The sequence below is a fragment of the Narcine bancroftii genome, chromosome 2 (genome assembly GCF_036971445.1).
Source record: "Narcine bancroftii isolate sNarBan1 chromosome 2, sNarBan1.hap1, whole genome shotgun sequence".
NCBI classification, from domain to species: domain Eukaryota; kingdom Metazoa; phylum Chordata; class Chondrichthyes; order Torpediniformes; family Narcinidae; genus Narcine; species Narcine bancroftii.
In genome coordinates this window covers 11,942,455-11,967,902 of record NC_091470.1, presented here as the reverse complement: position 1 = coordinate 11,967,902, position 25,448 = coordinate 11,942,455, and the positions used below count along the sequence as shown (strand labels likewise).

The 25,448-nt window shown below is 51.2% G+C and overlaps 1 long non-coding RNA gene across 1 annotated transcript; it reads left to right on the top strand.

Annotated features, from left to right (window-relative positions):
- Positions 1–5,507: 5,507 nt before the first annotated feature.
- Positions 5,508–20,473, top strand: LOC138753195 (uncharacterized). The gene is made up of 3 exons (XR_011351030.1): positions 5,508–5,727; positions 13,840–14,060; positions 19,917–20,473. It is a non-coding gene; the product is annotated as an uncharacterized lncRNA (long non-coding RNA).
- The last annotated feature ends 4,975 nt before the right edge of the window (positions 20,474–25,448 follow it).

The following is a 25,448-nucleotide window of genomic DNA, read 5'->3' as shown; positions in this document are numbered from 1 at the left end:
ACTGCAGGCCCAGCTCCTCCACAAACTGCAGGCCCAGCTTCTCCACAAACTGCAGGCCCAGCTCCTCCACAAACTGCAGGCCCAGCTCCTCCACAAACTGCAGGCCCAGCTCCTCCACAAACTGCAGGCCCAGCTCCTCCACAAACTGCAGGCCCAGCTCCTCCACAAACTGCAGGCCCAGCTCCTCCACAAACTGCAGGCCCAGCTCCTCCACAAACTGCAGGCCCAGCTCCTCCACAAACTGCAGGCCCAGCTCCTCCACAAACTGCAGGCCCAGCTCCTCCACAAACTGCAGGCCCAGCTCCTCCACAAACTGCAGGCCCAGCTCCTCCACAAACTGCAGGCCCAGCTTCTCCACAAACTGCAGGCCCAGCTCCTCCACAAACTGCAGGCCCAGCTCCTCCACAAACTGCAGGCCCAGCTCCTCCACAAACTGCAGGCCCAGCTCCTCCACAAACTGCAGGCCCAGCTCCTCCACAAACTGCAGGCCCAGCTCCTCCACAAACTGCAGGCCCAGCTCCTCCACAAACTGCAGGCCCAGCTCCTCCACAAACTGCAGGCCCAGCTCCTCCACAAACTGCAGGCCCAGCTCCTCCACAAACTGCAGGCCCAGCTCCTCCACAAACTGCAGGCCCAGCTCCTCCACAAACTGCAGGCCCAGCTCCTCCACAAACTGCAGGCCCAGCTCCTCCACAAACTGCAGGCCCAGCTCCTCCACAAACTGCAGGCCCAGCTCCTCCACAAACTGCAGGCCCAGCTCCTCCACAAACTGCAGGCCCAGCTCCTCCACAAACTGCAGGCCCAGCTCCTCCACAAACTGCAGGCCCAGCTCCTCCACAAACTGCAGGCCCAGCTCCTCCACAAACTGCAGGCCCAGCTCCTCCACAAACTGCAGGCCCAGCTCCTCCAAAAACTGCAGGCCCAGCTCCTCCACAAACTGCAGGCCCAGCTCCTCCACAAACTGCAGGCCCAGCTCCTCCACAAACTGCAGGCCCAGCTCCTCCACAAACTGCAGGCCCAGCTCCTCCACAAACTGTAGGCCCAGCTCCTCCACAAACTGCAGGCCCAGCTCCTCCACAAACTGCAGGCCCAGCTCCTCCAAAAACTGCAGGCCCAGCTCCTCCACAAACTGCAGGCCCAGCTCCTCCACAAACTGCAGGCCCAGCTCCTCCACAAACTGCAGGCCCAGCTCCTCCACAAACTGCAGGCCCAGCTCCTCCACAAACTGCAGGCCCAGCTCCTCCACAAACTGCAGGCCCAGCTCCTCCACAAACTGCAGGCCCAGCTCCTCCACAAACTGCAGGCCCAGCTTCTCCACAAACTGCAGGCCCAGCTCCTCACAAACTGCAGGCCCAGCTCCTCCACAAACTGCAGGCCCAGCTCCTCCACAAACTGCAGGCCCAGCTCCTCCACAAACTGCAGGCCCAGCTCCTCCACAAACTGCAGGCCCAGCTCCTCCACAAACTGCAGGCCCAGCTCCTCCACAAACTGCAGGCCCAGCTCCTCCACAAACTGCAGGCCCAGCTCCTCCACAAACTGCAGGCCCAGCTCCTCCACAAACTGCAGGCCCAGCTCCCCACAAACTGCAGGCCCAGCTCCTCCACAAACTGCAGGCCCAGCTCCTCCACAAACTGCAGGCCCAGCTCCTCCACAAACTGCAGGCCCAGCTCCTCCACAAACTGCAGGCCCAGCTCCTCCACAAACTGCAGGCCCAGCTCCTCCACAAGCTGCAGGCCCAGCTCCTCCACAAACTGCAGGCCCAGCTCCTCCACAAACTGCAGGCCCAGCTCCTCCACAAACTGCAGGCCCAGCTCCTCCACAAACTGTAGGCCCAGCTCCTCCACAAACTGCAGGCCCCTCCTCCAGCCCCTCAACTGCAGGCCCAGCTCCTCCAAAAACTGCAGGCCCAGCTCCTCCACAAACTGCAGGCCCAGCTCCTCCACAAACTGCAGGCCCAGCTCCCTCCACAAACTGCAGGCCCAGCTCCTCCACAAACTGCAGGCCCAGCTCCTCCACAAACTGTAGGCCCAGCTCCTCCACAAACTGCAGGCCCAGCTCCTCCACAAACTGCAGGCCCAGCTCCTCCAAAAACTGCAGGCCCAGCTCCTCCACAAACTGCAGGCCCAGCTCCTCACAAACTGCAGGCCCAGCTCCTCACAAACTGCAGGCCCAGCTCCTCCACAAACTGCAGGCCCAGCTCCTCCACAAACTGCAGGCCCAGCTCCTCCACAAACTGCAGGCCCAGCTCCTCCACAAACTGCAGGCCCAGCTCCTCCACAAACTGCAGGCCCAGCTTCTCCACAAACTGCAGGCCCAGCTCCTCCACAAACTGCAGGCCCAGCTCCTCCACAAACTGCAGGCCCAGCTCCTCCACAAACTGAGGCCCAGCTCCTCCACAAACTGCAGGCCCAGCTCCTCCACAAACTGCAGGCCCAGCTCCTCCAAAACTGCAGGCCCAGCTCCTCCACAAACTGCAGGCCCAGCTCCTCCACAAACTGCAGGCCCAGCTCCTCCACAAACTGCAGGCCCAGCTCCTCCACAAACTGCAGGCCCAGCTCCTCCACAAACTGCAGGCCCAGCTCCTCCACAAACTGCAGGCCCAGCTCCTCCACAAACTGCAGGCCCAGCTCCTCCACAAACTGCAGGCCCAGCTCCTCCACAAACTGCAGGCCAAGCTCCTCCACAAACTGCAGGCCCAGCTCCTCCACAAACTGCAGGCCCAGCTCCTCCACAAACTGCAGGCCCAGCTCCTCCACAAACTGCAGGCCCAGCTCCTCCACAAACTGCAGGCCCAGCTCCTCCACAAACTGCAGGCCAGCTCCTCCACAAACTGCAGGCCCAGCTCCTCACAAACTGCAGGCCCAGCTCCTCCACAAACTGCAGGCCCAGCTCCTCCACAAACTGCAGGCCCAGCTCTCCACAAACTGGCAGGCCCAGCTCCTCCACAAACTGCAGGCCCAGCTCCTCCACAAACTGCAGGCTCCCTTCTGCGCTGAGTGAGGTAAAAACACAATGTTGGAGAAACTCAGCAGGTCAAACTGTGTCCTTCCTACAGCAAAGATAAAGAACCAATGTTTTGGGCTTGAGCCCTTCATCAAGGTCAGGAAAAGTGTTGGCAGGCACCTGCCGGGCATGGTCGTGGCCGGGTGGCTGGAGAACTGCTGTCACCTGGTCATAATCACACTAGGATGGTGCTCCCACGTTCACCAACTAGGCCCCTTCCATCGTACAGGACACGTGTCCACACCGACCCCATCCACTAGGCCCCTCCCTCCCTGTCCCACATCCCGCGCCTGGCTGCCCCTCCGCTCACTCGGCCCGCCTCCTCCCCCGCCCCCTCCCCCTCACCGCCTCCTCCCCCTCCCGCCCCCTCCCCTCCCCTCCCCACCCCTCTCCCACCTCCTCCCCTCCCCGCCTCATTCCCTCCCCGCCTCCTCCCCCTCCCCTCCCCGCCCCCTCCCCTCCCCTCCCCACCCCTCCCCACCTCCTCCCCCTCCCCGCCTCCTCCCCTCCCCTCCTCCCCCGCCCCCCTCCCCTCCCCACCCCTCCCGCCTCCTCCCCCTCCCCGCCTCCTCCCCCTCCCCGCCTCCTCCCCCTCCCTCCCCTCCCCGCCCTCCCCGCCCCCTCCCCGCCCCCTCCCCCTCCCCTCCCCTCCCCACCCCTCCCCGCCTCCTCCCACTCCCCGCCCCCTCCCCGCCTCCTCCCCCTCCCCTCCCCGCCCCGCCCCCTCCCCGCCTCCTCCCCCTTCCCTCCCCGCCCCCCTCCCCGCCTCCTCCCCCTCCCCTCCCCGCCCCTCCCCTCCCCTCCCCACCCCCTCCCCGCCTCCTCCCCCTCCCCGCCTCCTCCCCCTCCCCGCCTCCTCCCCCTCCCCGCCCCTCCCCGCCTCCTCCCCGCCCCCTCCCCGCCTCCTCCCCCTCCCCGCCTCCTCCCCCGCCCTCTCCCGCCCCTCCCCCTCCCCGTGCCGTCCTTCCTCACCGCCGCTCCGCTGCTTCCATGTTGTTGCGCCGTTGCCATGGCGACGGGAAATCGACGTGTGCAAACTTGGTCATCGCGTGTTTCCACGGAAACTCTGACGTACAGAAAACGGGTGACGTCTATACGCATCACGCGGCTGGCGGCTGCGCGTGCGCGGTAACCAGGGCGATGGTCAAGGTTGGAGGAGGGATGAGGGAGGGAAATGAAGGGGTGGAGAGATGAAGGGGAGGGGAAGGAGATGACGGGCAAGGGTTGATGGGGAAGGGAAGGGTAGAGGTGGAGTGAGGGGGGAGGGGATAGGAGAGTGAAGGAAGAAGATGGGGAGGAGGGAGGGATGGACAGAGGTTGCCTGCCACTTGTGTCTGTTTCCCCCCCCTCCCCCTGCTTCCCTGGTCTGTGTTTCCTCCCCTCACCCCCACTTCCCCCCATCCCCCTGCTTCACCCCACTTCCCTCCCTCTCTCCCCCCCGCCATGCTTCCCTGGTCTCTGTTTCCCCCCCCCCCCACTCTCCTGGTCTCTGTTTTGCCACCCCCCACTTCCCTGGTCTCTGTTTCCCCCCCCTCCCCCTGCTTCCCTGGCCCCCTCCCCCTCCATCTGCTTCCCTGGTCTCTGTTTCCCCACCATCCACCCACCCCCCCCCCCCCCCGCTTCCCTGGTCTCTGTTTCCCCCCCCCCCCCCACTTCCCTGGTCTCTGTTTTGCCACCCCTCACTTCCCTGGTCTCTGTTTTGCACCCCCCCACTTCCCTGGTCTCTGTTTCCCCCCCCTCCCCCTGCTTCCCTGGCCCCCTCCCCCTCCATCTGCTTCCCTGGTCTCTGTTTCCCCACCACCCACCCCCCCCCCGCTTCCTGGTCTGTGTTTCCTCCACTTCCCCCATCCCCCTGCTTCACCCCACTTCCCTCCCTCTCTCCCCCCGCCATGCTTCCCTGGTCTCTGTTTCCCCCCCCCCCCACTTCCCTGGTCTCTGTTTTGCCACCCCCCACTTCCCTGGTCTCTGTTTTGCCACCCCCCACTTCCCTGGTCTCTGTTTCCCCCCTCCCCTGCTTCCCTGGCCCCCTCCCCCTCCCCCTCCATCTGCTTCCCTGGTCTCTGTTTCCCACCACCCACCCCCCCCCCGCTTCCCTGGTCTCTGTTTCCTCCCCTCCCCCCCACTTCCCCCCATCCCCCTGCTTCAACCCACTTCCCTCCTCTCTCCCCCGCCCCCGCTTCCCTGGTCTCTGTTCCCCCCCCCCCCACTTCCCTGGTCTCTGTTTTGCCACCCCCCACTTCCCTGGTCTCTGTTTTGCCACCCCCCACTTCCCTGGTCTCTGTTTCCCCCCCCCCCCCCCCCGGCTTCCTGGTCTCTTACCCTCCCCTCCCCTCCAGTCTCTGCTTGCTCCCCTGCTCACCATTTCCCCCTCCCCCTGTCTTCACCGCTCCCCCTCCCCAGTTCCCAGTACCCACTCTCCCCCCCTCCCCAATCCCCCACTTCCCCCCCCTCCCCAATCCCCCCTCTTTCCCCCCCTCCCCAATCCCCCCTCCCTGGTCGCTGCTTTCTTCCTCCTATCCTGTCACCCCAGTCCCCAATCCTTCCTGCTTCCCCATCATCACCTCCTCCCCACTGCCCTCTGCTTCAAACCCTCCCCCTGCTTCACCCCTGATCCACTCTCCCCCGTCCAGCGCCCCTCTCCTCCCCCCCACCAGAGTTCCTGTTCACCACTAAACCGTGGGTTGATGGTTCTGATTCCTGTGATGACCCTCTGAACATTTGTAGGTAAGACTGTAATTTTTTTGGGGGGGTGGGGTACAAGTAGTTGGCCTTTCAAATAGTCTGGCACCAGCCCAGTCTATAAGATTATGAGAGGCGTGGACAGCCAGCACCTGTTCCCAGGGCAGGAATAGCAAACACCAGAGGATGTGTACGAAGTGAAAGGAGGAAAGTTTAGGGGAGATGTCAGGGGTAAGTTTTTTAAAAACAGGGAGCTGTGGGTAGCTGGAAAGTCTTGCTGGGGATGGCAGAGGCTGGAACATTAGGGGCATTTGGAAGAAAAGTAGAGGGTTATGGGGTAGGGAGGTTTAGTACTTTATTTTTAGGAAGGGATACAAGGGTTGGCATAACATTGATGGCTGAAGGACCTGTGCTGTAGTGTTCTATGTTGTATTCTTCTTCAAGCTCAAGTTTATTAACATCTGATTGTACATATACAACCTGATAAAACAGCACTAGGCCCTTTCAACCTGCCATGTAATAACTGGGCAATTTGCTTGGTTGATGACCTAGGTATAGGGCTGTTTGAAAGGGTGTAACCAGGTCAACCTGGTCAAAATCCAGCCAGTTACCAGACCCACCTTGGAGGTGGTCAGGGAACCCAGTAAAATTTAACTGGGCATCCCGCTCTGGCGATTAGAAAGGGGAAATCGTTTAATCCTGCTGATGTCAGCGCTTGCATATGTACGTTACAGGGAAATCCCTGCTGAAGTACCACTGTCGCGAATGGGGCAGGACAGGGGGCTGTGGTGTGCCACTTCTGCAAACCGGTTGGGGGGGGGGGGGGGGGACGACGACGCGATGTGCCACTGCTGAGAACTGAGTGGGATCTTGCAATGTGCTGCTCCTGAACCGCGGGAGGGAGGCACGATGTGCCACTACTGCAAACTTTTGTGGGGGGGGAGGTGAGATCTGTGCTGTACCTCTCTGGTTCGTGGAAATGGCTCAATGCAGGAGCAATGCTCTGGAGGACCACCTGGGTGCTGCAATTTGAAAGCACTGTGTTCTTCAGATCACAGTGGACACACAATACACAGAACATATAATCATCACATTTATACATCAAGATATATCTTAAAAGAACTATATATTCTCTGTGTGTTTGCACACACTACAGCACAGGCCCTTCAACCCTCAATGTTATGCCAACCCATGTATCCCTTCCTAAAAATAAAGTACTAAACCCTCCCTACCCCATAACCCTCTACTTTTCTTCCAAATGCCCCTAATGTTCCAGCCTCTGCCATCCCAGCAAGACTTTCCAGGTACCCACACTTCTCTGTGTAAAAAAAGAATACCACACACACACACACACACACACACACACACACACACACACACACACACACACACACACACACACACACACACACACACACACCACACACACGCACGCTGATGAAAAGGTTCATCAACCTTTCCAGAAGTAAGTTGAAACCGACAGTTACTTCTCTCTCTCCTTTAATGTTAAGAGACTAGTACTATCCAGGAACAGGTCCTGCAGGCTTTAAATTCACTAGAATAATCCTGGACTGAAAGATTATCATGCAATGTGAGGAAAATTTGATGGCTCTGGGACAGTACTCTTTGGAGTTTAGAAGAGTGGGAAATCTCATTGAAACCTATGGAATTTTTTTAATCTAATGATACTGAACAGTAGAAACAGATTCCAGCCATTAAAAAACTGTACCCCCAATTACACCCAATTAATTTACCAATTATGTACATTTTTGGAGGGTAGGAAGAAACTGGAGCACCCAGTGTGTCACTAGGGTTGGTGTCACCCAGTGCAATAACTCCTGGTGTCACCTCCCCCCCCACCCCACCATGGACATCCTCCCATACCATCCACCATCATGAAGTGCCATCATGAGGCACCTCAAGCTCCTGCTGCCGTCGTCACTGGATCCCCTGCAGTTCGCATACAGATCCAACTGTTCTATGGATGGTGCCATCACCACTGCCCTCCATCTAGCCCTCACTCACCTGGAAAACAAGGACTCGTCTGTTCAAATGCTGTTCATTGACTTCAGCTCAGCATTCAACACCATCACACCACAGTACCAGAATAGGGAAGTTGGTCTGACACCTCCCGTACACCTCCCTCTGCAAGTGGATTCTTCACTTCCTGCCGGGGAGACCTCAGGCCGTCTTGATCGGAAACAGCACCTCCAAGACCATCACACTGAGGATGTGGGCCCCCCCAGGGCTGCGTGCTGAGTCCACTGCTGTTCACTCTGCTGACCCACGCCTGTGCAGCCAAACACAGCTCGAACCACATCATTAAGTTCGCTGATGACACAACTGTGATGGGCCTGATCAGGAAGAATGAGGAGTCAGCGTACAGAGATGACGTGTAGTCACTAACGGACTGGTGCACAGACAACAACCTAGATCTGAAAGTTAAAAAACAAAAGAGAGGGTTGTCGGCTTCAGGAGGGCCCAGGGGGACCATGCTCCACTGACCATTGACAGCTCCATTGAGGTTGTCAAGAGTATCGAGTTCCTTGGTGTTTCACCTGGTCCCATAATACCAGCTCCATAGCCAAGAAAGCCCAGCAGTGCCTCTACTTCCTGCAAAGGCTGGGAAAGTTCATCTCCCATCCTCCATCCTCACTACATTCTACAAAGGATGTATTGAGTGTATCCTGTCCAACTGCATCACCGCTTGGTTTGGAAGCTGAACCACCTCAGACCACATGACCCTGCAGAGGACAGTGAAGTCAGTGGAAAAGATCATTGGGAGCTCTCTTCCTACCATGAAGGACATCTATAACACTCAATGCAGGACTCCACACACCCCTCATGTAAACTGTTCTCCCTTCTGCCATCTGGTAGGAGGTACCGTAGCACTCGGGCCCTTATGTCCAGATTGGGCAACGGTCTTTTCTCCAAAGACATCAGGCTCCTGAATTCCCAGAACAGATGTGGGTAGTGAACTGTTGACTTTTACTCTACAAGTCTTAATATTTTAATATTTCAGTGTGTTTAACTTCTAATGTAGTTATGTAGATCTGCTCCATGGTCCTGGAGAAACACTGTCTTGTCTTTACTGTGTGAGCATGGGATGAACGATAAAGGTGGCTTGACCAGACCATACAGAATCCTTAGTAGTTCACGGACAAGTTTCTCTTGTGTCTTGGTGTGAGCTTGCAGGCGCCTCAGATTGAAGAGACTGCCATCCGTGCGGTACCGGATGTAAACAGCGTCTTCATTGTTGGGGTCTTTCATGGCTTGGTTCAGCATCATGCTGAAGAAGATTGAAAAGAGGGTTGGTGCGAGAACACAGCCTTGCTTCACGCCATTGTTAATGGAGAAGGGTTCAGAGAGCTCATTGCTGTATCTGACCCGACCTTGTTGGTTTTCGTGCAGTTGGATAATCATGTTGAGGAACTTTGGGGGACATCCGATGCGCTCTAGTATTTGCCAAAGCCCTTTCCTGCTCACGGTGTCGAAGGCTTTGGTGAGGTCAACAAAGGTGATGTAGAGTCCTTTGTTTTGTTCTCTGCACTTTTCTTGGAGCTGTCTGAGGGCAAAGACCATGTCAGTGGTTCCTCTGTTTGCGCGAAAGCCGCACTGTGATTCTGGGAGAATATTCTCAGAGACACTAGGTATTATTCTATTTAGTAGAATCCTAGCGAAGATTTTGCCTGCAATGGAGAGCAACGTGATTCCCCTGTAGTTTGAGCAGTCTGATTTCTCGCCTTTGTTTTTGTACAGGGTGATGATGGTGGCATCACGAAGATCCTGAGGCAGTTTACCTTGGTCCCAACAAAGCTTGAAAAACTCATGCAGTTTGGCATGCAGAGTCCGTGAACTACTCTTTGCAGATGATGCCGCTTTAGTTGCCCATTCAGAGCCAGCTCTTCAGCGCTTGACGTCCTGCTTTGCGGAAACTGCCAAAATGTTTGGCCTGGAAGTCAGCCTGAAGAAAACTGAGGTCCTCCATCAGCCAGCTCCCCACCATGACTACCAGCCCCCCCACATCTCCATCGGGCACACAAAACTCAAAACGGTCAACCAGTTTACCTATCTCGGCTGCACCATTTCATCAGATGCAAGGATCGACAATGAGATAGACAACAGACTCGCCAAGGCAAATAGCGCCTTTGGAAGACTACACAAAAGAGTCTGGAAAAACAACCAACTGAAAAACCTCACAAAGATAAGCGTATACAGAGCCGTTGTCATACCCACACTCCTGTTCGGCTCCGAATCATGGGTCCTCTACCGGCACCACCTACGGCTCCTAGAACGCTTCCACCAGCGTTGTCTCCGCTCCATCCTCAACATCCATTGGAGCGCTCACACCCCTAACGTCGAGGTACTCGAGATGGCAGAGGTCGACAGCATCGAGTCCACGCTGCTGAAGATCCAGCTGCGCTGGATGGGTCACGTCTCCAGAATGGAGGACCATCGCCTTCCCAAGATCGTATTATATGGCGAGCTCTCCACTGGCCACCGTGACAGAGGTGCACCAAAGAAAAGGTACAAGGACTGCCTAAAGAAATCTCTTGGTGCCTGCCACATTGACCACCGCCAGTGGGCTGATAACGCCTCAAACCGTGCATCTTGGCGCCTCACAGTTTGGCGGGCAGCAGCCTCCTTTGAAGAAGACCGCAGAGCCCACCTCACTGACAAAAGGCAAAGGAGGAAAAACCCAACACCCAACCCCAACCAACCAATTTTCCCTTGCAACCGCTGCAATCGTGTCTGCCTGTCCCGCATCGGACTGGTCAGCCACAAACGAGCCTGCAGCTGACGTGGACTTTTTACCCCTAACCCTAACCCTAATGTTACTGAATGTAATGGTAAAATAGTGAGATAGACAACTAGCAAAATTAAAATTGTACCTTAAATTACAATATCATATGAATACTAGCAACAAAGTTGTTTTGTAAAACCTTTCTACACTGAATTACATGATTATTTACAACATTATTAGTAACTGAGCAGAAGCTTTTATTGATTGTTATATCATTCTTTTCCTTTAGTTACTTTCTGAAAAAAGTTATTGATCTAGGTTCACAAATACTGATTACCACAATATTGTAGCTAAAACACTATAAACTGACAAAAGCAGTGACTGTAAAAACACAGCAGCAACGAAAACAGCGTGTTCTTGTAGTGCGTGCAGACGAAACCACGTGATTCAAAGCGTTGTTGTAATTGGGCACTAATGACAGTTCTGACTGGAGCCCATTAGAAGGTTCAAAGTGTAAATTAGCATCGGGCTTTAGCCTTGTAGGCGTTTTGAAACATGTAAACTCAGCTTACGAAAAATGTTTTTGCTGTTATAACTAACTACAGAGATGTTTTTATAAAAAAATAATACATTTCTGTTGAAACACTGCACAAAAATTTTATAGGCATTTGTTTTGGTGTCACCCCTTCGATGGTGTCACGCTAGTGGGAGCTCCCAGGGAATACCCACAGCGAATTCAAATCTAGATCACTGGTGGTGTAATAATGAACTAGTAAGAGCTGTAGAAGTGAATTCTGGATAGAGTGATGTGGAGATAAAGAAATCACAGCCTCAGAATACAGAAACATCCCTTTAGAACAGATATGAGGACTATACAGCATGGTAACAGGCCCTTCTGGTGCATGAGCCCTTGCCCCAATTAACCTACAACCCCGTACATTTTTTGAACGGTAGGAGGAAACTGGAACCCCCTGGGAAAACCCATGCAGATAGAGGGAAAACGTACAAACTCCTTACAGACAGCGCGGGATCCGAACTGGCGTTGCTGGTGCTGTAACAGTGTTGTTCTGACCGCTACGCTAACCGTGCTGGTAATTTTACCCAGAGGGCTGTGAATCCATGGAATTCATTGCCATGGATGGCTGCAGAGGCCAAGTCGTTGGGAATATTTAAGACAGAAGTAGTCATGGAATTGCAGATCATGGGGAGAAGTCAGGAGAACGGGGTTGAAAAGGATAGGAAATCACCCAGGATGGAATGGCAGGGCAGTCTCAATGGGCTGAGGGTCTTATCATATCTGCGACAAACACAATGCCAATAGAAACTAATTCTATCCACCTGCACAAGTCAAACAGGAAAGTTTGGTTGAAGTAAAAATACAAAATGCTGGAGAAATTCAACTGGTCAAACAGTGTCTTTTATATAATAAAGATGCACAACCAACGTTTCAGGGTTGAGCTGTTCATCAAGGTGTTGAAAATTGTTGGCAGGCACCCAAACAGAAAGGTAAGGGAGAGGTGTAGTGGGAAAGGCAGGAGTTGATAGGTGAAGGGAGGGAGGAAACAGCAGCAATCAAGGGGGAGGAAGGATGGCTAGGTGAATGGAGAGGAAAGGGGGAGGAAAGAGGGGAGGAGGAGAGCAGGTTAGCAGAAAGCAGAAAAGTCAATGTTAATGCCATGTCTGAAGAAGGCCCAAACTAAAAATCAGGTGGTGTTCCTCCAATTAATGGGTGGTCTTGGTGGGATAGAACTTAATTCCATGAACAGGACCTCCCCCCCCCCCACCACCCCGCCTGACTCTTCTATTTGGATGCCTGACGGCTGTTTTGTCCACACCTTGTTGCAGGGCTCAAGCCCAAAATGTTGGTTATATATCTTTACCTTTGCTTTATAAAGGACACTGCCCCACATTTCTCCAGCATTGTATGCTTTTACTTCTTTCACAGTGAAACTCTTTAGTAATGTTGTAGAGATAGAAAATGAATCTTCAATGGTCAGGGGTTTTCTGGCCCAAAAACACTGTTTTTCTGGCAGTGTAAACTGATTGAAAATGGACATGCTTTAATATATTGTTTGACCTGTGACTCCTTATATTCTGCTGTATGTGGCCCACATCCAAAAAGGTTTGGGCACCCCTAGTCTAACTTCCATAATGTTTATACTCTGTCAGGTCTCTGTCTGCCTTTGACACTCTAGAGCACACATGTCAAACTCTGGCCCGCGGGATATAATTATATTTGGCCCGCAAGATCATTTCAGAAATGTATTAGAGGTGGCCCGCCCTGCAGTGAGAGCCGATGCTGTTTTTTGGTAATGTCACTCCCACCATCCTCCCCCTTCATTGCACATCCTTCCCCATTGTAACACGAGAAATTGTAACACGAGAAGTCTGTCGATGTCATCAGTCGGCAAGCCAGTTGGAAGGCTCCCCGCACAACCAGTCACTTCTCCCACCTGTCGAGCGGTGCGGCGGATGGGCGAGCGCCTGTGATTTCCTGTCGGCGCGACGGACATGGCAGGCTGCGCACGGCCCCCGCGCAGCGCGAGCCCCGCGCGACTGGCACCGGACGGCCCTTCCACAGTGCGAGCGCACTTCTCCCAGTCGCCACGGCCTTCAGTGCTTGCACCCGCATGGACCCCAGGGACGGCTGGTTCGGCCCTGCACGTGGAGAGAGAGAGATGGTGGCTGTCCGCAAAGGCTGATCGGCAGCGCGCTGGGCCTAAGTGGGTGGGTAAGCAGGGGTGGGCAGAGGGTGTAGGTGAGGAGTAATGGGCAGGGGAAGTTATGGTAGTGCGAGGGGCAGTTAGAGGGAGGGATGAGTAGAAGGAGAGGTGGATAGGGAAGAGGTAAAAGGGGAGGGGCAGGGCAAGTAGGGGAGGGGTGATTAGAGGGTGAGAGACGGGTAGAGGGAGGAACAGGTTGAGGGGAGAGGCAGTAGAGGGGCGTGTATAGGATGGGGTGGGTAGAGGCAGAGCGAGTGGAGTGAGGGGTGAGTAGAGGTTGGGTAAAGGACTGGTCAGGTAGAGGGATGGTGGGTCGAGGGTGAATAGAGGCCTAGAGCCTGAGGAGTGAGCAGGAAATGCTGAGTCCTGATGCAGGCCAAAATGGACACAGCCTGTGAATACTGACTACATCTCCACAGGGACCAAATAGGTTTCCCTCAGGTCAAGCAAAGGGTGAACTTGAGCTACCTACTCCTGACCTGTAACATTATCCTCCTAAAGTTATATCCTAAAATTTAACATTACATATGTTGAAAGAAGAGAAAACATGCAGATGTTGTTGAAAATTTTCAATAAATATTTAGTTCGGCCCTCGACTTAATCCAAGTTTTTAATTTTGGCCCTCCGTGAATTTGAGTTTGACACCCCTGCTCTAGAGGATAACTACCTGTTTGTCCACTCTCCTGACAGCAAATTCTCTCCAGACCAGGCACCATCACGAGACTGCAGACACTAGGATCTGGAGGAGCATCCTGCTGGAGGAACTCAGTGGGTCGATCAGCATCTGTGAATAAAAGGAATTGTCCATGTTTCGGGTTGAAACCTTTGATCAAGGTGAATCCTCTGCACCTTCTGTTGTGCAGCAACTAAAAGAACTATCATTCTCCAGACGTGCCCCAGCTAAAAGGAAGGCGAGTAGAAATGCTGTGTACCTTCTTTAATCATACTGTACTCTTGAGTTGCCACTTTTAGGCAACTATGGATTTGCATTCCAAGATCCCTCTGCTCCTAGGGATCATTCCAAATACTCTGACCTCAGCCCTGCAAAAGGGCAACACCTCACACTATTCAAGGTTAAACTCCATCTGCTATTTCTCTGCTTATGTCTCCAACTGCTCTCTATGCTGCTGCCTTCCTCACTGTCCACACCTCCTGCATTTTTGTGTTATCTGCAAACTTACTAATCAACCCATTTGCATTTCCTTCTAAATCACAAACAACCGGCCTTGGCAGAACACATGTATCAGTCAAATATCTCTACTACTATCCTATGACCAACCCAAGCTGAAGAACTTCAACATGTATTCAATGCCCTAACCAATTAAGGCAAGGATCCTAAATCCTCTCTTCACTACCATCTAACTGTGCTGCCATCTTTGGAGCTGTGTACTTGCACCCCTTGTAGTGGGAAGGGTTGTGGCTATCATGTGACAGCACTGTCTCTACCTCGTCTGTGGACACATCAGCTGCCAATCAACGTATGTTTCTTTAACATAACAACTACAGCACGGAAACAGGCCATTAGGCCCTTCTAGTCCGCACCAAACCAAACACCCCTTTCTAGTCCCACCTCCCTGCACAATGCCCATAACCCTCCATCTTCTTATCATCCATATACCTGTCCAACCTTTTCTTAAATAATACAATTGACTCCGCCACCACTATTTCTCCCGGAAGATGATTCCACACAGCTACCACTCTCTGAGTAAAGAAGTTCCCCCTCATGTTACCTCTAAACCTCTGCCCCTTAATTCTTAACTCATGTCCTCTTGTTTTAATCTTTCCTCCTCTTAACGGAAATAGTCTATCCACATCCATTCTGTCTATCCATTTCATAATCTTAAATACTTCTATCAAATCCCCTCTCAACCTTCTACGCTCCAAAGAATAAAGACCCAATCTGTCCAATCTCTCCCCATACTCCAGATGCTTAAACCCAGGCAACATTCTGGTAAACCTTCTCTGCACTCTCCCCACTCTGTTTATATCCTTCCTATAATTAGGCGAACAGAACTGCACACAGAACTCCAAATTAGGCCGCACCAACGTCTTATACAATCTCAACATCACCTCCCAACTCCTATATTCCATGCAATGATTGATAAAGGCCAGCATACTAAAAGCCTTCTTCACCACCCTATTCACGTGAGTTTCTACCTTCAGGGAACGATGTACCGTTACTCCTAAATCTTTCTGCTCTTCTGTATTCCTCAATGCTCTCCCATTGACCACATATGTCCTATTCTGATTCTTCTTACCAAAATGAAGCACCTCACACTTATCAGCATTAAATTCCATCTGCCATTTTTCAGCCCACTTTTCTAAGCAGCCCAAATCCCTCTGCAATCCTTGAAAACCTTCTTCATTATCCACTATTCCACCTATCTTAGTATCGTCTGCATATTTACTAATCCAATTCACCACCCCATCATCTAGATCATTAATGTATATAACGAACAACAATGGGCCCAATACAGATCCTTGAGGCACACCACTGGTCACCGGCCTCCAACCTGACAGACAATTATCCACTACCACTCTATGGCCTCTCCCTTTCAGCCAATGTTCAATCCATTTGACTATCTTAAAATTTATACCTAAAGACTGCACCTTCCTAACTAACCTTCCATGTGGTACCTTATCGAAAACCTTACTGAAGTCCATATAGACAACATCCACTACGCTACCCTCATCCACATTCCTAGTCACCTCTTCAAAAAATTCAATCAGATTGGTCAAACATGACCTTCCTCCCACAAATCCATGTTGAGTGCTCCTGCTCAGACCCTGTCTATCCAGATGTTTATAAGTACTATCTCTAAGAATTTTCTCCATTAATTTACCTACCACAGACGTCAAACTTACAGGCCGATAGTTGCCAGGCTTCCTCCTTGAACCCTTTTTAAATAATGGAACCACATGCGCAATGCGCCAATCCTCTGGCACTTTTCTTTTCTTTGGCTTGGCTTCGCGGACGAAGATTTATGGAGGGGGTAAAAAAGTCCACGTCAGCTGCAGGCTCGTTTGTGACTGACCAGTCCGATGCGGGACAGGCAGACACGATTGCAGCGGTTGCAAGGGAAAATTGGTTGGTTGGGGTTGGGTGTTGGGTTTTTCCTCCTTTGCCTTTTGTCAGTGAGGTAGGCTCTGCGGTCTTCTTCAAAGGAGGCTGCTGCCCGCCAAACTGTGAGGCGCCAAGATGCACGGTTTGAGGCGTTATCAGCCCACTGGCGGTGGTCAATGTGGCAGGCACCAAGAGATTTCTTTAGGCAGTCCTTGTACCTTTTCTTTGGTGCACCTCTGTCACGGTGGCCAGTGGAGAGCTCGCCATATAATACGATCTTGGGAAGGCGATGGTCCTCCATTCTGGAGACGTGACCCATCCAGCGCAGCTGGATCTTCAGCAGCGTGGACTCGATGCTGTCGACCTCTGCCATCTCGAGTACCTCGACGTTAGGGGTGTGAGCGCTCCAATGGATGTTGAGGATGGAGCGGAGACAACGCTGGTGGAAGCGTTCTAGGAGCCGTAGGTGGTGCCGGTAGAGGACCCATGATTCGGAGCCGAACAGGAGTGTGGGTATGACAACGGCTCTGTATACGCTTATCTTTGTGAGGTTTTTCAGTTGGTTGTTTTTCCAGACTCTTTTGTGTAGTCTTCCAAAGGCGCTATTTGCCTTGGCGAGTCTGTTGTCTATCTCATTGTCGATCCTTGCATCTGATGAAATGGTGCAGCCGAGATAGGTAAACTGGTTGACCGTTTTGAGTTTTGTGTGCCCGATGGAGATGTGGTGGGGCTGGTAGTCATGGTGGGGAGCTGGCTGATGGAGGACCTCAGTTTTCTTCAGGCTGACTTCCAGGCCAAACATTCTGGCAGTTTCCGCAAAGCAGGACGTCAAGCGCTGAAGAGCTGGCTCTGAATGGGCAACTAAAGCGGCATCATCTGCAAAGAGTAGTTCACGGACAAGTTTCTCTTGTGTCTTGGTGTGAGCTTGCAGGCGCCTCAGATTGAAGAGACTGCCATCCGTGCGGTACCGGATGTAAACAGCGTCTTCATTGTTGGGGTCTTTCATGGCTTGGTTCAGCATCATGCTGAAGAAGATTGAAAAGAGGGTTGGTGCGAGAACACAGCCTTGCTTCACGCCATTGTTAATGGAGAAGGGTTCAGAGAGCTCATTGCTGTATCTGACCCGACCTTGTTGGTTTTCGTGCAGTTGGATAATCATGTTGAGGAACTTTGGGGGACATCCGATGCGCTCTAGTATTTGCCAAAGCCCTTTCCTGCTCACGGTGTCGAAGGCTTTGGTGAGGTCAACAAAGGTGATGTAGAGTCCTTTGTTTTGTTCTCTACACTTTTCTTGGAGCTGTCTGAGGGCAAAGACCATGTCAGTGGTTCCTCTGTTTGCGCGAAAGCCGCACTGTGATTCTGGGAGAATATTCTCAGCGACACTAGGTATTATTCTATTTAGTAGAATCCTAGCGAAGATTTTGCCTGCAATGGAGAGCAACGTGATTCCCCTGTAGTTTGAGCAGTCTGATTTCTCGCCTTTGTTTTTGTACAGGGTGATGATGGTGGCATCACGAAGATCCTGAGGCAGTTTACCTTGGTCCCAACAAAGCTTGAAAAACTCATGCAGTTTGGCATGCAGAGTTTTGCCGCCAGCCTTCCAGACTTCTGGGGGGATTCCATCCATACCTGCTGCTTTGCCACTTTCAGTTGTTCGATTGCCTTATATGTCTCATCCAGGGTGGGAACCTCATCCAGCTCTAGCCTTAGGGGCTGTTGAGGGAGCTGGAGCAGGGCGGAATCTTGGACTGAGCGGTTGGTACTGAAAAGAGATTGGAAGTGTTCTGACCATCGGTTGAGGATGGAGATCTTGTCGCTGAGGAGGACTTTGCCGTCTGAGCTGCGCAGCGGGCTTTGGACTTGGGGTGAGGGGCCGTACACAGCCTTTAGAGCCTCGTAGAAACTCCTGAAGTCGCCAATGTCCGCGCTGAGCTGTGTTCGTTTGGCGAGGCTAGTCCACCACTCATTTTGGATCTCCCGGAGTTTGCGCTGAAGATGGCTGCATGCGCGACGGAAGGCTTGTTTCTTCTCTGGACAGGACGGCTTTGTAAGGTGAGCCTGGTGGGCAGCTCGCTTCTTTGCCAGCAGCTCCTGGACTTTTTAAATAATGGAACCACATGCGCAATGCGCCAATCCTCTGGCACTATCCCCATATCTAATGACATTTGGAAAATTACCGCCAGAGCCTCTGCTATTTCCTCCTTCACTTCTCTCAATGTCCTGGGGAAGGTCCCGTCTGGTCCCGGAGACTTATCCACCTTTATATTCTTCAAAAGCCTTAAAACTACACCTTTTGTAATCTCTATATTCCCCATATTTACCCAATTTGCTTTTTTTATCCCACATCTCCCAATATCCTTCTCCTTAGTGAATACCGAAGAAAAGAAACTGTTCAATATCTCCCCCATTTCTCTAGGCTCCACACACAGTTTTCCACCCTGATTTTCTAAGGGACCAATTTTGTCTCTAGCTTTCCTCTTACCATTAACATATTTATAGAACTCTTTTGGATTAGTTTTCACCCTGCTTGCCATAGTTTTCTCGTACCTTCTTTTAGCTTTCCTAATTCCTCTCTTAAGATTCCTCTTACATTCAATGTATCTTTCAAACATCTCCTTAACTCCATGCTTCTTATATCTAATGTACGCCTCCCTTTTTCTTCGAACCAAGTTTCCAATATTCCTTGAAAACCACGGCTCTCTCAAACCTTTTGCCCCTCCTTTTAACCTAACAGGAACATAAAGCTTTTGCACTCTCAAAATCTGATCTTTAAAAGACTTCCATCTCTCTACTACATCCTGCCCATAAAACAAATTGTCCCAATGCACACCCTGCAAGTCCTTTCGCATCTCCTCAAATCTAGCTTTTCCCCAATCAAAAACCTCAATCCTTGGCCCTGATTTCTCTCTTTCCATAATGACATTGAAGCTGATGGCATTATGATCAGTGGACCCGAAGTGCTCGCCAACACTAACCTCCGTCACTTGACCCATCCCATTTGCCAACAGTAGATCTAACACTGCTCCTTCTCTGGTCTGCCCCAACTATTAGTGCACATTTGCTGTTGGTGCCACGTAAATTGCCTGGACTGCACTCTCCAGCCTGCCTTTATTTGGCCTTGGACTCTTGTAATTGGATTAACCCTCCTGGCACTGAGCTATTTGTTCCTACTAATGAGCTGGGCTGGGGCCTTTAGCACTATAAAGATGCCATGGGTTCTTTGTTCTCTCTCTTTGCCAGCTTGGGTCCACCCTGCTTCACTCCAGGCCTAGAAATGGGGAAGGGTGCTGGAGAAGCTGTTGATAAGAAGTGCACTGTTAAAAGGGTTGGGAGTGTTTAATTAGTGTTCCTTGTAGCATAGGGCCATGGCTGCAATGTGTCAAGGAGCGGGAGGGCACTGAGTATTTTTTTTCTTGATCATTTCATGTATCAGTTCATTGTGTGGGGGGGGTGGGGGTGTGTGCATGTGCACCGGGGTGGGGGTGGGGGGGGGGGGGGTGGGGGTATGCGTGCACATACACTACACAAGGCCCAGTTCAACCTATGGAAGGCCATCTCCAGGTAAAATGGAGATTCTGGATGAGAATGGAAACAACAAAGGAAACTCGACAGCTGTGGCAGGGCCTAAATGACACAACTAGGAGACAGCAAAACCTCACACCTAAATAAACTCAATGCCTTCTTCATCCGATTTGACCACCAGAACAAGGAAGAACCGCTTCACACCCCCCATCCCTGATGGCCCTCTACTGACAGTGTCCAAGGATGACGTGGGCTGCCTTGAGGAGAGGAAATCCAAGGAAAGCATCCGGTCCAGACGGAGCACCCAGCTGATTATTATGTAGACCAACTTGCCAATGTATTCACAGATAACTTCAATATCTCACTCCAGCAGGGAGAGGTACCCACCAGTTTCAAACAGGCATCAATTCTACTGGTGCCCAAGAAGAACGTGGTTATGACTATTGACCCGGAGCATTCACATCAACAATGATTACGTGTTTTGAGAGGCTGTTGAAGCACATCAGCTCCTGTCTGAGTGGTGATGTGGATCTGATCAAATTTGCCTACCGCAGCAACAGGATTATGGCAGATGCCATCTCACTGACTCTACCCAAAACCCTGGAAAACATAGACAGCAAAGACACATACATCAGGTTGCTCTTTATTGCCTACATTTTGGCATTCAAGATTCCTTTATTGTAATGTGATAGCACAGCACATATAATATTACATGAAGTTGCCTTCTGCCTGCCGAAAGGTGGACAAAGAGTTGTGTTTATGTTGCCCGGCGCCCCTTACAATACAAGAGAAAGAGAAGCAAAAGAGAGTCCCTTCAGAGACACTGAGTGTCCGTGGATTCGCCCCCAGCCCTCCCGCAGCCTCTGCAGCCGCACAGAATCCTATTTAATCCTTCGGCCACACGAGCTCCAGATCCAAACCTCTGACACCATCAGGAAGCCTTCAGCGCCCAAGGCCCTTCGGGATCCCTTCTTGCCCTTAGCACTTTCTCCAATCCCAGCTCCGATACCTGGTACCCATGAGCCAGTCTCCAGCAGCCTTTGCGGGTCCCCAACCACAGATTGCCTGCAGCTTGTGTGGGACCCTCAACCGCTAACCCCCTCATTGGTCGTGTAGGGTTGTCTCCTCTGCTTCTCCTTCTCAATGAGGAGGTGTTCTCCCCGTTTCCAGTGCTCCCTTGGAGTCTGTAACTCTCGTGGCCTCTTTTTAATATTTTATTTATATGTTCACACAAGCTTGTACAGCCACATACATTGTTAGTGCCATCCAGGCAGCTTGTATTCAAATTTACAGACACTCCATTCTTATTATTGACTGTATACACAACCTCGTGTCTTTTCTGGTCCCCTCCACTTCTAACACAGGACAGCTCATTCACACTTCAACCAACAACAGAAAACTTTACACCAGGATAGTAAATAATAATTAGGAAACAGGGATTGTCACTGCTTTGTGGGTGATTGTCGGGCCGAAATATATTCCTGACTTTCCTTGATCGGGATTAGTGGGGGGGGGGGGATGTGGGGGCAGGACACTACGGCAGGGAATGGCGGAATCAATCACCACCATACGCCTATGTGTTGCATGAACGGCTGCCAGATCCTTTGAAATGTGTCATATTTGTTTCTCGGATTATAAATTCTCCAGGGGAATGCAGCTCTGCATTTCCTTGTACCATCGCTTAATACTAAAATAGAGTCAGCCTTCCAGGTAGCTGCAATGCACTTCCTGGCCACTCCCAATACAATTAACACAAATTAGATTTGAAATTTTGGACAGCTTCATTGTAAACCTTATGTCCATTATGTTTCCCAAGAGGAACAATTCTGGGTCCTGCGGGAATCGTTTACCTATGATTTACTCTAGGAATTGGCCGAGTTCTATCCAAAAGGACCTCACCTTGGTACATGACCAGGTTTTGTGTATGAACGTCCCACATTGGTCCAAGAGTTCTGGTTTTGACTTGTTTATTTTCTGCAGTATTAGATACAGCTTGTGCAGGAAATTATATTGCACCAACTTGTACCTGCATTGATGACTGTGGTCATCCCTCATCCCTCATCAATTACAATACCCAAGTCCGACTCCCATCTTTCCCTCGATCTATGGAGTCCCGGTTTGGGTCCATCCGACTGGAGCAGGAAATACATTGCAGAAATTAATTTCTTTCCACTCCCCCTTCAAATCATGGTCTCTATGGCACTGTACCGAGGTAAGGCCTTACTTGGACCCAATACGTCCCGTAAAAAAGATCTTATTTGAAGATAGCAGTGGAATGTCTGATTTGGCAAATCATATTTATTTTTGAGTTGCTCAAATGACATTAGTTGCTCATTAACTGTCCTCTGATGCCATTACGGCACCAGGTGTCCAGGATTTTGTTACCTACCGTTATTTGTATTAATTTATTAGGAGTCAGGGACAGCCCCACTTTCATGTTCAAATATTGGTTAATTTTGTTCCAGATATTAATCACTTGTTTTAATATGGGGCTGCCCTTCCTTCCTAACAGTAATTTAGCATCCCATTTATAAATTAAGTCATCTGCTATCCTCACGCCCACCAGGTGCAGATACATTTGTTCCCAGGATGGTACATCTCCTCCCTGGAAGAAAGAACCGATAATATTTTTCAAAGTATGGCATCCTCAATCCACCTAGACTATAGTTCCATGTTAATTTTTCCATAGAGACCCTTGCCACCTTACCATTCCAAAGAAACATTCTGACCTTGTACAGTAGCTGTGTGAAGAAACCCCGGGGTAATGGCACAGGCAATGTCTGAAAAAGATACTGGAATCTTGGCAACACATTCATTTTGATACAGGTAACCCTGCCCACTAATGTTATGGGCAGGGACATCCATCTATTTAAATCCTTCTCGACTCTCACCTGCAAGGGGGTGTAATTTAACTTGTATAAATTATTCAAGTTGCCATCAATATTAACTCCCAGGTATTTGATCCCCTCCTGTGGCCACTTTAAATTGCTATTTTCTTTAAGTTGGCTGTAATTCCCCTCTGTGTGTGGCATCGCCTCACTTTTTCCCCATTTGATCTTATACCTGGAGAGTTTACCGTTGTCCTCCAATACCATGTGCAATCGAGGCAAAGAAGTCACAGGCCCGATCTATAACCTTTAATGTCTGGATTCTGGAGAAATGCCTCAGCCAGTGGTTTCATTGCTAGCACTGCTGAAGCCAGAAAAAGTCTATTCTAAAGTAGGAGTCATGTTGCTTTGAATAAAATGAGAATCCCTCTCTTCGATACTTTTTCCACCACTTTTCTATCAAATTCAGCTCCCTCATGCAGTCAATGGTGGCTTTCGCCACTCTAGTCCTAGCTTAGGGATTGGGGCTCTAAAGGCTCTTTCTATTTTAATTGGGGCTCCCAGCACCGCCTCTCCGAGGACTTTGGGGAGGCATTTAGTTAGGAATTCTGAGATTTACCCCCCCCCCTCTGTGTCTTCTTTCAATCCCACCATTTTAATGATGCAGAGTTTTGTGAAGTTCTCTAGATCTAAAGTCCAGCTTCCCCCTCATCCCGTTCTTTAAGGAGACCTTGAATTTCTTGTTCCATTGCCCCAATCTCTCCTCTATCTCTGCCACCCTGCCTGCTATATTCACCAGGGCCCCCTCTATCCTGTCTATTTTTTCTGACATGTCTCTGGCCCTTCTGTCCACTACCCTCTCCAACTTGTCTTCCATTTGGACCAAATTCTGCAAGATGTATCTTAAGGAGGGCTCTGGGCCCTCCTCCTCCCTGTTCTATAGTAACCCGACCTTCCGATTTCTCCTGACCTCGTGGCTGGATCCCTTGCTCACTTGATCGCCACCATTACTGCAGACCCTCGCCTCTGACTCAATAGCCCTCGCGATTGCTGCCATCGCTGTCCTGGTCGACCTCTTCTGCATCCTCGTTGGAGCTCGTTAGTCCCAAGCTCACGCTGGCTCCACTCGAGCCCACTGTTCCTCGACTCGATGCATCGCTAACAGATCCCAGCCATCGGGGAGCCTGCTGCTTGGCATGTGAACTCTGAGCTGCGAGATAGAGGTAGCTGAACTCCCATTCACCTGTCCCAGGGCTCTCACTGCTTTCTCAATCACTTAGGATATTTCCTCTGCTCTGGCAGCAGCCTGCTTGTGGGATTCACGTTGGTACCAAGGTCGGGGTGTGGGGGGTTTCTTCCTCATCGATGGCTCTGGGGTCGGCACTGTCATTAGTCCCGACATGAGGCACCTCCACTTGCCTCTGATCCTTGTCAGGCCCCTCATTTCTTTGTTGTATTTTTCATTTTTTTGCTGATTGAAACTTCCTTATCCTCTCCTTGTAATCAGACAGGATTTTTTCTCTTTTTATCGCGAATTTTGGATTTTTAATGCTGTTTTCTGGTCTTGGTCTGGGAGCTCCAGGATCTGCAACCTCCTAGACACTCACCATCATGTGACCCTGAGGCACCGCCATTCTTCGCACAGAACCATGATCGCAGGATTTTATTTACAAACATCATTGACTCCTGTATTGGGAAGGGTTGTGGCTGTCATGTGACAGCACTGTGCCCACCTAGTAGGAAGACACACCAGTTGTCAATCCAGGTTTGGTTCCACCCCACCCATTAGTGCACACCTGACTATTGAATCCATGTCAATTACCTGGACTGCACTCTGCAGCCTGCCTGTACTTGGCGTTGGGCCATTAGCTGTTGTAATTGGATTAAAGCTCCTGACACCAAGCCATTTTTTCCTGCCAATGACCTGGTCTGGAAAGATGCCATGTGTTCTTTCTTCTCCGTCTTTGTCAGCTTGGGACTACCTTGCTTCACTAAAGGCCTAGAAATGTGGAAGGGCGCTAGAGAAACTTGGTAAGTGCACTGTTAAAAGGGTTGGGAATGTTTAATTAGTGTCCCTTGTAGCACAGAGCTGTGCTTGCACTGAGTCAAGGGGTGGTGGGGCATGGGAGTGATTTTTCCTTGATCATTGTATGTACCAGTTCATTGTTTGTGTGTGTATCTGTCTGTGTACTTTGTTCCCACGCTGCTTTCCCCACGTTCATTATTAATTGTCCGCTATTTCTTTCCCACGGCTGCTATAAACTCTGTGTATGTTTGTGTGTGCTGCAGCAGTTACCATTTCCCACACTTGCCTTTTGTAAATAAAATCCTTCACTACCAAAACTTTTCAGATTCCTTGCCTTTGAGACCTACCAAACCTGTTTCTTTACTTACAACAGCTCCTTTAACAGCCTGCTTAATGCTGGTATGGAGCCGGCGGCAGTAGGACGGTTGAACCCGTCGGAGTAGCGCTGTGTCAACATTCTCCACTCTCCCATTTCCACACCAGTGACAGGGCTGTGATTATACAGCAACTCCAGCAGTGCCACCATTTTCTGACATCATCACCCCCTCAAAAACTACAAGACTTGGGACTCAGCATCCCACTGTGCGGTCACCTCCAGACCACCATCAGTGAGGATTGGTAAGAACTTCTCCACAATCTCCGGAGCACCACTGGCCTGTGTTCTTAGTTCCCTGCTCTACTCGCGTTACACCTACGACTGGGTGGCTCAGTACGACACTATCTGCAAATTTGCCAACGATACCACAGTAGCGGGTCGTGTAAAGGAAGGGGCTGAGTCAACATCCAGGATGGAGGTTGAAAAATTGGCCGAATGATGCACCAACAACAACCTCACACTCAATGTTACCAAAACTAAGGA